The sequence below is a fragment of the Pocillopora verrucosa genome, chromosome 8 (genome assembly GCF_036669915.1).
Source record: "Pocillopora verrucosa isolate sample1 chromosome 8, ASM3666991v2, whole genome shotgun sequence".
NCBI lineage: Eukaryota > Metazoa > Cnidaria > Anthozoa > Scleractinia > Pocilloporidae > Pocillopora > Pocillopora verrucosa.
The window spans coordinates 21,291,885-21,306,053 of NC_089319.1; the positions used below are offsets into that span (position 1 = coordinate 21,291,885).

Consider the following 14,169-nt stretch of genomic DNA (forward strand, 5'->3'; position numbering starts at 1 on the left):
CTTTCAATTTAGCATTACTGCATGGAACCTCTTGCACCTTCAAAGAAAGATGAAGCTGTACTGAGTGAACTAATGAAAACTCAAAAGCGCCCCAACTTAATAAAGAGTCGGTAAGGGAAACTGAATATATAATCATCTCTCACTGAAGTCGCTGACTGAAGGTAAGTAGTGATAATTATGTGCATCGAAACATCACACTTATCGAATCGTGGGCTGATGTGTCTGCCTTCGTGTTCAAAAATCTTATCTTTAACGGCAAAAGCTTAATGTTAATATGTAAAATATTAGTATATACGATTCTGGTAAAAGTGGTGTACAAGTACCTTTACGGTAAGAGTTAAAGTTTTTCCTGTAGGCAGAGAACTCTCAGGGAATGTTACACTCACTCCTGGATGGTCTGACAGAATGCAGGGAAAGGGAGATGACAAGGTCGAAAGGTTTTTAAACGTGAAAGACTTGAGACGCCAGACCACGGCAAACGAAGAAAAACTCGTAATTTCTGCCTCTGCAAACGGAAATAACCAGTCTGGGAATTCTTCCACGCCGGAATGCTCATCTTTGATATCTGAATTGAGGCAGAAGGTGTTGTTAACTTTCCTCTTGACAATCAGAAACCCTCTATTTTCAATCATATATCTCTGTTGATTCGGCTTCATATTTTTACAAACAGTTCTTTCAATTTGTGTCTGGCAAGCACGATTGTCATATCAGAAGTAAAACAACTGAAGTGGTCGTTGGACAATCACACAAGATAAAAATGAACATTGAAACGACCTACTTCAATGACAAAGTAAGTCTATAACAAAGAAATACAAAGCCTGTGTATCTTCTTATACATTCAAAATTGTTTGTGGTTTCGTGCAAAGAAAGAGGTCAAATTTTCTAAGGAAGAATGGCTGTACCCTTTAAATTACCAATATAGCCTCTACCTGATGGTTTCCAAGCCCATCTGGTTTCCAAGTCCCTCCAATCATTAGTCTTCTCATTGATTAATTCTTTGATCACTAATTCGTATCCTTTAATGTCACTAGCACTGTGGCATAAAGCCAACTTCACTTTCACATTGAACTCGTAACGTTTCTCTGTACCAGGAAGGCTTCCACAGGCTAGTTCCATCACACTGCTCACTAAGGCCTCATTTCTTCCAAGGGGTGGTGATAGAATCTGCAGATTCCATAAAGAACATGTGACCTCTGTACATGTTGACAGGGCTTTAGGAGGGATCATTGCACGCGATGGAACTTTTTGGACCATTAGTACCCCTCCTTCCTCGGTAATCCTGCTTCTGTAAAATAAGAGATGTGAAATCAAATTAAAAAAGAAAGGGAACAAGAAAAGGTGTTTCACTGAAAATTATTTTCATTAACGCGCGCGCTACTTATGTTTACCGTTCCGCGCATGCTCCGTTTGAATTCATATATCGCGATATATCGCAATAATTATCGCAATGTTTGTCACGTAAAACGTCTAATTTATGACGCGTAATCTAGTTGTTCAGTTGTTCAGTTCAGCTTCAACCAAGCTAACCAGTTGTTGTACAATTACTAGCCAGTTATTTGCCACAAGTACGGAGGCAGTCAAGAAGTAAGTTTTTAGTTTATTTTCAGGTTATCACAGTTAATTTTCTGTTTGTTTTGAACGCTTGCAAGGCCAACGTTGTTTCTTTGTACTTTAGACTGAATTGTGTTATTAAATTAAATACGGTTCTCCCTTCGTATTGGTTCTTTGGTCTTCTTTTCGATGGAACAAAGGGTATTATCATCAACAAAAACAGTAATATATAGTAATTATAATAATAATAATATTAATAATCAAATAGTAACTCTCTGTGCATGCTGTTCAATGCCAACATCCGTCACATGGTTACATAATTCAATTATTTACCTTAGGTACTCCAAATTTGATGTTGAACAAAAGCACTAATTAACTATTATTCTGCTGGGGCGTGCCAAATATGAGATGATAAATAACCAACAAGGTGAATAGTCCCAAGTTGGTAATGATAATCTAATATTCTGCAATCCTGAGTAGAATAATTGTTTCATTAAAAATGCACACAAAAAAAAATCTGCTCTTTTCCAACTTTGCTACATGGCTCGCTCACAGATATTTCTTTCTCACTTTGCTAGCAAATTCATGAAACACATATTTGTTGAAGCCATGCAGGCAATGAGACTGGACCTTGAGGTTACATGCCTATGTTCAATAAATGAGAAGGCAAAAAATTTAATAACTGTACTCCACTTTTCAAGCATACTTACCTCTTAACACTGATCTTGTTATAGCTTATAGATAACTCTTTTTAATTTCCAGAGGAAGAAAACATGAAAAAAGAAGAAGAAAATATTAAGCAGACTATCATCTCAAGTTTTAAGACTTTAGGTTGAGTTACTGTATCAGATAAAACGTATAATAGTTCTCTTTAAATTGAGTTGCACAACAAAAAGCAAAACCCAGGTAAAAACAGTAACCCATCTGGAGCAAGGAAAACATCACAAGAAGCCACTGGGAGTCAATCACACATCAACAAAAGAAGATAACCTATAAAAAGGAATCTACATTTCTGCTCTCTTGATGAAAAAACTGCCAACAATATTTCAGTTGCAGTTGCTCTTCCAGAATATTACATGAACTAAAGGTCATCTATGCAGTTGTATTTAATCATATGACAGAAGAACAAGTACACCAGCTAATAATAAATAATACTGATTAAAAAAATACAAGTTGTATTATAGATCTATCTCAAGCAAGTTCCTTGGGCTCAAATGTTTGTAAATGTTACAAATATTTACAACATCAACCACTGTATAAATTTACCTAAGTCTCATAGCTTTAGGTAGTTCTTCTTGTTCTTTTTCACGAATAGTGGTGAACATATCAGATAGGGGTGAAGCACCTAAGACCAAAAGTGTGAAGCAAAATTGGCATTCAGTGTCTTCCTCATGTCAAACTCAAATGTGCCTATTCCATCCACCCTCACAACAGCCAACTCATTATTCCTTTAAACTGAAGGAGAGAATGGGGAGAAATCTACCTTTTAAATGATGGGAAAAAAGGAGTGTGTCCACAAGAGCACAAGGCAGTTGTGCTACTGCAGTCTCACAGATTTCCAATGAAACCTTGCCACTTTAAAGGGTCTACCCCAAAACTCAAACAGGCAAACTGGTTTCTGTTTTGGTTATTTTCAATAACCCTAAACAGAAACCAGTTTGCCTATTTGAATTTTGGGGTAGACACTTTAACCTGGCAAAGTTTCATTGAAATTGGTGAGATGGCATGTTGCATGACTGCCTGGTGCTCTCATGGGCACACTCTTAAAGCATTCTTAGTTTAGTTTTACCATTAAAGTTAATTTAACAGCATCTTTTATTTACCTTCCATTCTTGGAAGTTTCATATGTGGCTCTTCTACTTCTTCAGGATCAAAGGTGGAAGATACAGGGAGAGGAAACATGCCTAAAAACAAAGTTATACAGAGAGAGATTAGCATTTCTACTGACAATTAGTTAGAAACAGGCATACCTAAAGATAGATTTTAAAAATTGTTGAAAACATCAATTTGATAAATACATTATGTATCTCATGTATATTGTTTTAATTCCACAAACAAGCTCAAATTCCCTTCAACATAGGTAGAGAATGAGGCACAATCACATTTGGAATAATTTACATTATTTTACATTGTTTACAGCAATATTAGTATTCATAATGTTACTTTTACATTATCTGAGAGATGATAACATGGAAAATCAATATGTGACCATCTATATATAGAGCATGAAATTTATTTAAAATACATCATCAATGTCAGTTTTTCAATACATAATTTATGATTAAGGTTGGAAAAACCCTTTATTATACTATAATTATAATATCATTATGATTATGATTATTTTATCATTGTTATTAAAACCGTTTCACCATCCCCAGCCACTACCATCTTAACATTACCTTAGAGAAAACTCACTTGGGTTTTAACCCTTACAGTATCACCACTGAATCACACATTAATGTCATGAGAATAAAGGAAATGATCACCAATAACAGAAATTCTTGATTGTTAGACAAATTCTCCTTGTCAGCACCTTAGTAAATGATCAGAGAACAGTATGGAGAATGTGAATACTGATGTTAGGGTGGAAAGGGTCAATTTCTTTAAAATTAATATTTTTAATAAGAACTGAAACTATTTCAAATGATTGTCAGTTTAGTTTTACCCTACAGACCCTAGCAACCTTAAATGCTTAATCCCAAAAGCACAGTTCTTTACACCTGGCATGATAGCTGAACACACTGAACATGTTTATTTGAAAAATTAATTCAAACTGAGCTTCCTGTTCACCTTTCCTTCCTTGCATTTTCTCTACAAGTTCTTTTCTGTGACCAGAAGTGGGTATTGCAGTGGGGGATGAAGAACCTAACAGCAAAAAGTAAAGGGAGAGACAAGCATTCACAGCCTCTCTTCAGATATGTTTTGTATGTTTCCCATATGTCGTGCTCTTTAAAATAATTATACCAATTATCAATTTCACATTATTGCCCTGAGACAATTCTTCACAGTTTTTTCAAATAAAAAATTATTATTACTTTTCACAACAATTTTCCATAATAACTTAATACATCTTTTAATTTTGTTTTCACCTTTCATTTTCATTTTCTCAACAATCTTTGTCTTCAGTTTCCATTTTTTAAGCTCTTCTTGTTTTTGTGGACTTTCACTGGTTGGACCTGTCGAGTGGAATTCATAGGATAAAGCATCTGAAATCATATTTAAAAGAAGACAAACATTTTAAACCATAAACACACATCAAACTTTTAATCATATGAAGATAAAGTATATCAAAAAATGGTTCCTTGGAGCAAACCTTTCTTAAGCTTTCCATAGCATTAAGCACCTAGATATGCTACACTTTACTCCCAGGTGAAATTCTGGTCCAACTGGAATTAATTTTAAATTCCTACCCCTCCCCTACCGAGTGGGGTCCTTTGCACTACACCACTACTCATTTACATAAATATATATACATATACATGTATTCATTAGAGCACCCTAACCCACTTCAGACCTCATGTCCAGACAGTTCAATCTGGAGTTAAGTCTTCCTGCTGAGATTACATGTATTTGTCTTCCTTGACCACTCCTACAAAAACTTGGCCAACAAAGAGTCTTATCATCATTTAAAACCTTAACTGTCTACAGCATGTACAGGTATATCTGTGCATGTTAGAACAGGGTATTTCACATCATATTTTCACTGTTATCAAATTCAAATACATTGCTATTATAAATGAAAGCTTTTACCAAATGCAAGGTTCTGCATCTTTTCCACTAGGATCTTGCATGGTTTCTCCCAGTCATAAGTTTCTTGATAACAGTCACGGAGAAGCTTTTACTCCCGAAGACATACTGTCCTACTCTTTTGACATACAGCTTTGATTTCTCTCGCCCAGTCTTTAGGATCTTCAGAGTCTATCACAAAGAATGAGCCAAGGAGCACCTCTCTGAGAGCCTCTCCAAGTCCTGAATTACCACTGACAAGTACAGGCAGACCAGCAGATAACGCTTCGAGACCAGGTAGTCCAAAACCCTCTGTCCTTGATGGCATTATGGCAAGATCCACCTCACAAAATAAGTTGGCCAGCATATCTCTGCTGTCATTAATGCTGCGAACAATTAGCTGATTACGACTGATACCATGCTGAAGCAATTTGTTTGCTATTTCCTCAGCTTTTTCTCTTTGTGAATAAAGAAACTTCAGTTGGTAGGATGCATCTTTTAACTCAGCAATTGCTTCAGCAGCCATGTTGAACCCCTTAACATTGAAATCTTCACAGCTGTCACCACTTCCGATCACTAACACACAGAATGTTCTCCTTTCATCAGTGGCTTGTACCACATTCAAAAATTCAGAGAAAACACCTGGGGTGAGATCTAAAATGGTTTTCTCTTCTTTAGCAGAACAAAGGAAGCGTTTGTAAGCCTCTGCCACTTTGGGTCCTATTGCTACAACCTCATCAGCCATCTTACAGAGTTTTACTTCTGTTTGCTGGAGACGTTGGCCTTCTGGAATGTTCTTGTACATACCCACTTCTTCATGAACACTGTGAACAACTTGAATCCATCTACAGTCTGTATTCCTCTTTATGAGTTGAATTTGTTTGCCAAGATGCACTCCATGTCCTATAACACAGTCTACATCATGATCTCTGGGTAAAGATGACAACGAAAAGAGTGGTTCATAGCCAGGCAGTTCACCTGCTTCAACAAGCTGAATTTTGTGACTTGTAGCATTTCTCTTGTCCTCTTCACTGCACTTAGGAAGAAACACACTAACTTCCACATTGGGATGCTTAGCTAAGTGTATAGCAAGCTCTCTGCTAATAGTTGAAACTTCTCTATCAGTTGATGATCTCCACTCACTACTCAGCAAAGTGACTTTCAGTCTCCTGTTCTGCTGACCTTCCTGTGATGAAGAGGCTTCACTTAGAGTGGCCAAATCCTTCAAAAGTGAAAGAGCACATATTAAGAGTAGCTCTCTTTTTTGCAAAAATAAAATATAATTCAAATTAACAGATAAAAGTTATAATATAACATATTTTTGTCATGTGTGAAGTAACAATGGCCAAGAGAACATGAAGAGAAAATAGAAAAGCACATGGTCAGCTTGTTTGTGTGCAATTCGTAGTTGTTCATCAGTTATTTACAAAGCAAAGGATGCACAACATTTGTGACAAGGATAAGCATGGGATTCGCAAAGCATAAGCACAGCACAAGATGTCTTTGAACACAAATGGAGCTTCAAAGCCAATTCCCAAGTTTGATTGTCACTCAGAGCCCACTTTGTTAGGACCATAATGGAATTATTTGCAGATGGTAAAGGTCTAATTATTATTGAAGGTAAAAATGCAACCACAAGACAATGAAGAACAGCAATGCTACTCCATTTAACAGGCCCACATGTCCAAGACATCTTCTCTAAACTTGTGAACACTGGAAAAGCAAACAATCATGTCTGCAGCTGTTACAGCATTAGGTAAATGGATACTCTCTTCCCAAAGTCAACTTACCTTTTGCCCATCAGAAATTTGACCAACTCCAACAAAAGCAAGGTGAGACATTTTTGGAGTTTGTATTGAATAAAAAAAAAAAAAGGAAAATATGGCAATTTTGGTGCAGACTTCAACAATCAGATAAGAGACCTTGTCCTGTGCAAATGTAGGTCAGACTATGTAAACCACGAATTATTTGAAGAAAGGTAAGAGCTAACCCTCACTTGGATGTTAGAACTCCCAGAACAGTGTGAAAGGGCAGAGCACCAGACATCTTATCTCAGTATGAGTAAGCAGGGTCCAGAAGATGCAAACAGGGTTAATAAAAAACCTGGCAGACCTAATGGTAAACATTAAAGAGTACAGAAAACAAACAAGATAAACATTGCTATAGTTGTGGGTCCAGTGGGCACCTGGGTGGAGATCCAAAATGCCCTGCTAGATGTAAGACTTGTAGGAAGTGTAAGTGACAAAATCATTTTGCTAGCATCTGCAAAACCAAACCACAAAAACTTGGGGTTAATCAACTACAAGAAGAATCATATGCAAATAGGGATCAAGTTGATTTACTGCTCTCAGAATAAGTTATGAGGTACACTCAAAGCTTCTTAAGTTGTCTGTGGGTAGGGTAGAATTAGAGATGTTGGTGGGTTCTGGGGCCACCAATAACACTAATGATGAAGAAACCTGGGAAAATTTGAAAGCTAAGAAGATCAAGAGTAAATCTGAAGCTGTCCCTGTTGACAGGAAACTATAACATGCTTATACATCCAGTAAGCCCCTTGAAGTAAAGGGCTGTTTAATTAATATATGAAGTTTTGGTTGGCAAACAGAGAACTCAACAGAGATTAATAATTTGCAACAATAATTCCTAGAGGTGTTCATTGAGATTTGAAAGCTGAAGTCTGAACAAGTGACATTACACAAAGATCCAACAGCGAGACCAGTAGCACACCACTGAGGGTAACTCCTTTCAATTTGCAAGACAAAGTGGGAAGGAAAGTTCCAGATTTATTAAACTATGACATCATAAAAGAAGTTGACAATCCTACACCATGGGTGAAACCAGTAGTAATTATTCCAAAGATGGATGGGGACATTTGGCTCTGCATAGATGTGCAAGGTTACCAATGGTAGATGGGCTGTCACACAACATGAATAGCTCCAAGGTTTTCAGCAGGCTATAATCAGCATCAAGTTAGTCAACACATCATGTTTGCAGAGTTTTATTTAGAACGAATGACACTCTTGTAAAATGACACTCCTGTGTTTACCACACTCTGAATTATTGCCCCCCCCCCCCCCCCCCATTCAATGTTGCCTGTATGTAGTTAGAGGTTTGTGGCATCATGATACATCATTGTTTTGGGGGGAGAGGGTGAATAGGTTAACTCAACAGGGGCAGCTAAAGCAGAACATGGCTGTAGCAAGAACATTTCCATACCTTGACAAGAATGCATCATAGATGTGAGTCTATCTGGCCTCATAGCCAGATGTTAATGCAGAATGCGAATAGTGTTTGGGTGCCCATTTGCTGAGCAAGCCACAGTCTCAGAGTGTGAATGTTAATCCTTCCAGACTGAGATAGAAGCCCTTGCCCTTTTAGGCCTTCAAGAAGTACCATGCTTACATGTATATTTTTATGAAATGAAATTTAGTCTGGTTACTGATCGCAAACTGGACGTGATCTATGGGCCCTGCTCCAAATCCTGTTCCTGCATTGATTGCTGGGTAATCCACCTGGAACCCCAGCCAACCCTCTTTCACATTTGCTGGGTTGGAACAAAGCGACAAATCATCAACACATAGCTAAAGAGTATATTCAATTTGCAGCCATCAGCACCACACCACAAGAGAAATTGAAGAAGTATCTGCAATGGATGATGAGTTAAAAGCTCTGAGGGAGGCAAATAAAACTGTTTTATTTGATAAAAGCCAGGCTTATGCACCAGCTGCTTGTGAACTGTGCGTGGTCAGTGAATGCTCCTATGAGGTATTTAGCAAGCTAAGGCCCAAAACAAATGCCTTGGCTCATAAAGGACACTTACATGTAGCAATTGTTGGAACAAAACAAAATTTGAGAAGCAAAGTATGATGGCCTTGTATAGATAAGGCAGCAGAGAAAATCTAAAAATCTTGTTATGAATTTGAACTGGTTGCACATCCACATCCCCTTGAGCTGCTGACATTAATGACATTGCTAAAGGGTCCTTAGTGAGACCAAGCCATAGACCTTCTACAGCCACTCCCATCTGGACCATCCATACTACTTGTCATCAACCCCTATATCCATTATTATGAGTATGTGGAAGTAATTGACCACCTAGAAGAGATCCTCAGCAGCCATGGTCTTCCTGTAACTACCAAGTCAGACAGTGGACCGTAATTCTGATCAAGACAATTCCAAGAATACTGTAAGCAGAATGGCATTGTGCATCCTAAGACCACACCAAAACCACCGTAGGCCAATAGGGAAGTTGAAAGACAAAATGCCATCCCAATGAAGAGAACCTGCAATGCCCAAGTTGTAGGAGTTGACCAGATGAAGGATATAGAATATTTGCCAGAAAACATAGATATCATAGGGAGAAGTTACATGTTCGTCACTTCTTGGAGTCAAAGGGTTAAAAGGAAGATGAGAGCAAAATTGCCAGAGCTACATGCTGATTTCCACATACAGACTTGTTAGGGTAAAAGAAAAGACCAAAGCATATACAGACAAGGCTAAAAACACCAAACAATCTGATATTCAAGTTGGCGATCAAGTGCTAGTTAAAGACAAAAAGACAAATTCTCCACACCATTCAATCCAATGTAATCCCAAATGGTTAGCAAGACTGGCAACAGTGTCATTATAGAAACTTCAAGTGGGACCCAATACTCGAGAAATACTTCCCATGTGGAGAAATTTGGGATAGATGATCCTGCATCTACATTTGAAACACTATCTGTCAGCCAGACAAAATTAGAGCACCCACAACAAAACCAGGTTGAGCTGCAAGAGAATTAATACCTGTGGTACCTGCCACTCTGCTGCATGAACCTCCTTCAAGGAATACCCCATTAACACAAACGTATAGAATGGAAACAAGGCAGTTCCTATCTGTTCAGATCTTGCAATTGATGGAGCAACAGTGCCTGGCACACAAGCAACACCAAGCTGTGAAAGACCTCAGAGATAGAGGAGGCTTCTGAGAGATTCAGGTACAAGAACTTTGTCTTGCAATGATGAACTGATCATTTAAATTTTAAAGGGAGATATACTGACAAAGTAGAAAGTTACAGGAATAAAGAAGTAATTAAGCCACTCACACCTGCTTGGGACATAAATGTCCACAGCAAGTATTGACAGAAAAATGTTCCTTTAGATACCTTAAGTGAGTTTCTCATTGAATAACTGTACAATTAAATATTGTGAGATCCTCACAGTAATGAATAGTTTGTCCTTGGTCACGAATCTGTAAGGACTGACTTTCAAGATAAACAGTGACACACAAAGGTGTAAATGTTGTGCCTAAATTTACAGGAAAAAGGGTTCTAATTTTACTAAAATCTCATCCTCATAGCTTCATAATTAAATTTATGAGTCATTGGTTTTACCTTTGATGGCCCAGACATCACAGGAAACCTTTAATATTGAATGCAACTGCTGAAAAGAAAAAATTACAATGTCTTAATTGATTAACTTCGCTTTTAGGTCACATATTCACAAAACAGGCAGTATGAGACTGCAGGTGGCTACTGATATAGAATTGGACAAAAATGGAGAAGGTAGATTAGGTAGAAGGTAGTTTTGCAGAAGATTTGTATTACATGCAAGCATGCAAAGCAAGGAAGCCTGCCACATCCCATATATTCGTGGGTATGCCTCACTTAGCATTTGCTATTTGCGGGTCAAAGTAATATCTTGTAAACATGCAAGAAAATAAAAACAAAAGTGAAAAGTGAAGAGTGAAGTGGTTAACAAGAGAAAGATGATTCAAGAATACAGTGACTACTTGACGTTAAACCAGTAACTTAATACTAACAAATAATCATGTGAACAATAATGAAAATCCTAGAAATAGTACAAGTAATAATTAAGAGGGACTAGCTTGAAAGCCTCAGGGTTCTTTTATTCTCTACGCCTCAATAACAATTAAGGTTACTTCCCACTTTCATGGGTGTCCATTAGTAGAAAATTTGTATACGCTCTAGTTTCACTGAAATCTTAGCAAATTATATATCAGAAGAAAGCTTAATAACTACAGTTTAGGATAAAAATATAATTTGAGCGAGCTTTCCTTTTAGAGAGTGTCAGGAGCTGGTAGGAATTTTCTTTCAGGTACTATGGTTATATGAAAGAAAATACAACAAGTTTGGACGTGAAGTTTCTTATTGCGTGTACGTGAGTGTTTTAGCGTGTAAGCAGCATTTTCTTCACAATTTTTTTTTTTACAAATTAGCTTACAAAATCAAACATACTACTTTCTAACGAACCTTTATCATTGTGTAAAGGCGCGTAACAACCAAAACAAAACCCCTGCCAACCAGCATTTTATTGGAACACGTGCTAAACAAAGTCCTCACGCTCGCACGATACATAGCCAAGTTACTAAGCAGCAAAACTTCAAAGTGAGAAATGTGGCTTTTCGTGGAGCGGACTTACCACTTTATTGGCTGCAACTATCAGTTCTTTATTGAATCTTAAAGCGTTTAAACTTAGACTGCTCGAGTTGTGCAGGGAAAAGACATCGGAACTTGTACCGTGTAAAAGTGGATTGTTTGTTTACATATCAGACAATTATTATGCTAATTTGTCCTGAAAGTTTTTTTATCTCAGATTTTGACCCATGTATAAGTCAAGGGCGATTTTTTGGACCGATTTTTAGGCAGTAAAAGGTCGACTTATACACGGGTAAATACAGTAACCCATAGCAGGCACGTTTCTTTTATCTCTATCACTCAGTGGAACGTTGAGAAGGACAACACAATAATAAGAAAACTTCCCAAAGACAAAGGAAAAACCCATGACAAAGATGGAAAAACTGGAAAATGTGCTAAGAAGCAAGACAACGAATTGATAAACAGCTTTCAAAATTACAATTTGAGGCGATTGTTAATGTTTTTGTATCAAGGCTGGTACTTGCATAAAGAAAAGGAAACATCATTTTTAACATCATGTATGGCACATTTTGGTTTAACAGTGACTTCTTTGGTGAAATTTAGACACCAGCATGAAGCTCCACTAGTACAAGTCGTTTTCACGAAGGAATTTTTTCTTTACTTGACAGAGTGGTACCCTTTCTTTCTCAGTTTGGGCCTGTTTTTTATTTTTTTTTTTTCCAAGGACTTTCTTCTGCTTTTGATTTTTCCATGAGCAAAGATTTTTCCATAAACAAAGAGCTTCCATGTGTGAATTTTGTAAATTGCACAATGTAAGCAAAATATGAAAATAACATGAAAATCAAGCCCCAACACAAGCAGTTACAGCAAAAATTCCCCCAGGGGACTTGTCCAGGTCGGAGATTATGACACCTTCCTGATTTATTAACTTTTATTTGAAAATATGTTTTTTTAAATAACTCAGGTGCTTTTACAGATTTCAGATACTTTTTATGGAAACGTTAGGTTTAATGTTTGAATTCAGTTTTTTTCATATAAAAGAAAAATCAATTTTTTCAGCCTCTGAAGGTGGGAATTAACTAAATGCTTGGTGTTTATGGTTCAAGTTCCAGTTGATTTGAGGTGCATCATAGGCTGTTCAAGGTAACTAGCTGTTTGAAGGCGACGTATAGCATCTGCTTAAAATACTTGAGTCAGTGTTCCATTGTTTTCTAGACAATAAATTTTCCTCTTCCTTTTTGGTTGTTTGATGAACAAGCCCAAAAGATGTCAATGAATCCTCTAATCACAATATTGCAAGCCGAAATGACAATTTCTAACTAAAACAGTTGAAAAAATGTCGTGCACTTCACTACAAAGGGTCTTTGATTCCTAACAAGTAAAGTTTTATCTCTGGCAAACAATTTGTGATCTTGGTTACCAAGAAGGTTGCCCTTTGAATTCTGTTTGACATCCACTTATATACTTTTCTGATTATTGCAAACAAGTGGTTACTCCATAAGAACTTACTGAAACTTCAACATATTTTCATATCGGGGAACTAACAATACATAAATAAAATATGAAAACTTACCACATTTCGTTATATGGGTTGTTTAGGATCGTTAATCCAGACATATCCGAGTGACTCTCTAAACCTTAAAAACAATCACAGGCCACCTTGTGATAAGATTACAAAGGACTATTGAAAAGTAAAGGAAAATTTGAGTCATTTTAAATATTCTGGATTGATCTGTTGTTTTCTGACTCATTTGCTTGAGAGTCAAAATGATTCATAAATTGTGAATAAGCAGACAAGAGTATAGCTACTGGTGTACTGGCAAATTGCCAGTGGAACAAACCTAACAGTCAAAGCTATAAATTCCACATCCCTAGCAACTCTTGTGCTACGTAAACCTTCTTGTTCTTCCAAAATACCACAAGAGGCTTAGATTAAGAAAAAGCCTTCCCACTTTTCACTTTGACATTTCCGACATAACAGCTTGGTAAAACGACCAGAGCCCACGGCGAAGTCTAGTTATCAGAGCAGCAATGACAAACATCATGCGATCCAACCAGCAGTGATTTCAAACACGTTTTCCCGCGAGGGACATTCGAAATGACTCCAATAAATGTACGATTACTGAGCAAGATATCTCCCCTCATGTGGAACCTTTCCACGAAACCAACAAACATAAGCTTTCAGAATTACCTTCGATCAGCAGATAGATCACGGACAACGCAAGCCGCTCAGAAAACAAAAGTTGCATCAGCTCAAGAATCTTCGCTCACTGCCATGCTGACGGCCTTACCAGACAATGACGGACACTTCACGTAAAGATTCTAAATCACCCCATAATCAAAGATATATGTAAAAGTAAAATTAACTCCAGTCAAATTACGCGTCTTTAGGATGGCGCAAGTTCGCTTTACCACCCACATCGATGGGCATTCCCAGAGTTCCCAGGGGACTTTCGGTTTCCAAAAATGGAGTGAAACATAAAGGATAGACCAAGAGATTGGACACTGGGGCGGA

The 14,169-nt window shown here is 37.4% G+C and overlaps 1 pseudogene; it reads right to left on the reverse strand.

Moving 5' to 3' along the window:
* Nucleotides 1–1,146: 1,146 nt before the first annotated feature.
* Nucleotides 1,147–14,055, reverse strand: LOC136282773 (uncharacterized; annotated as a pseudogene).
* Between the last annotated feature and the right edge of the window lie 114 nt (nt 14,056–14,169).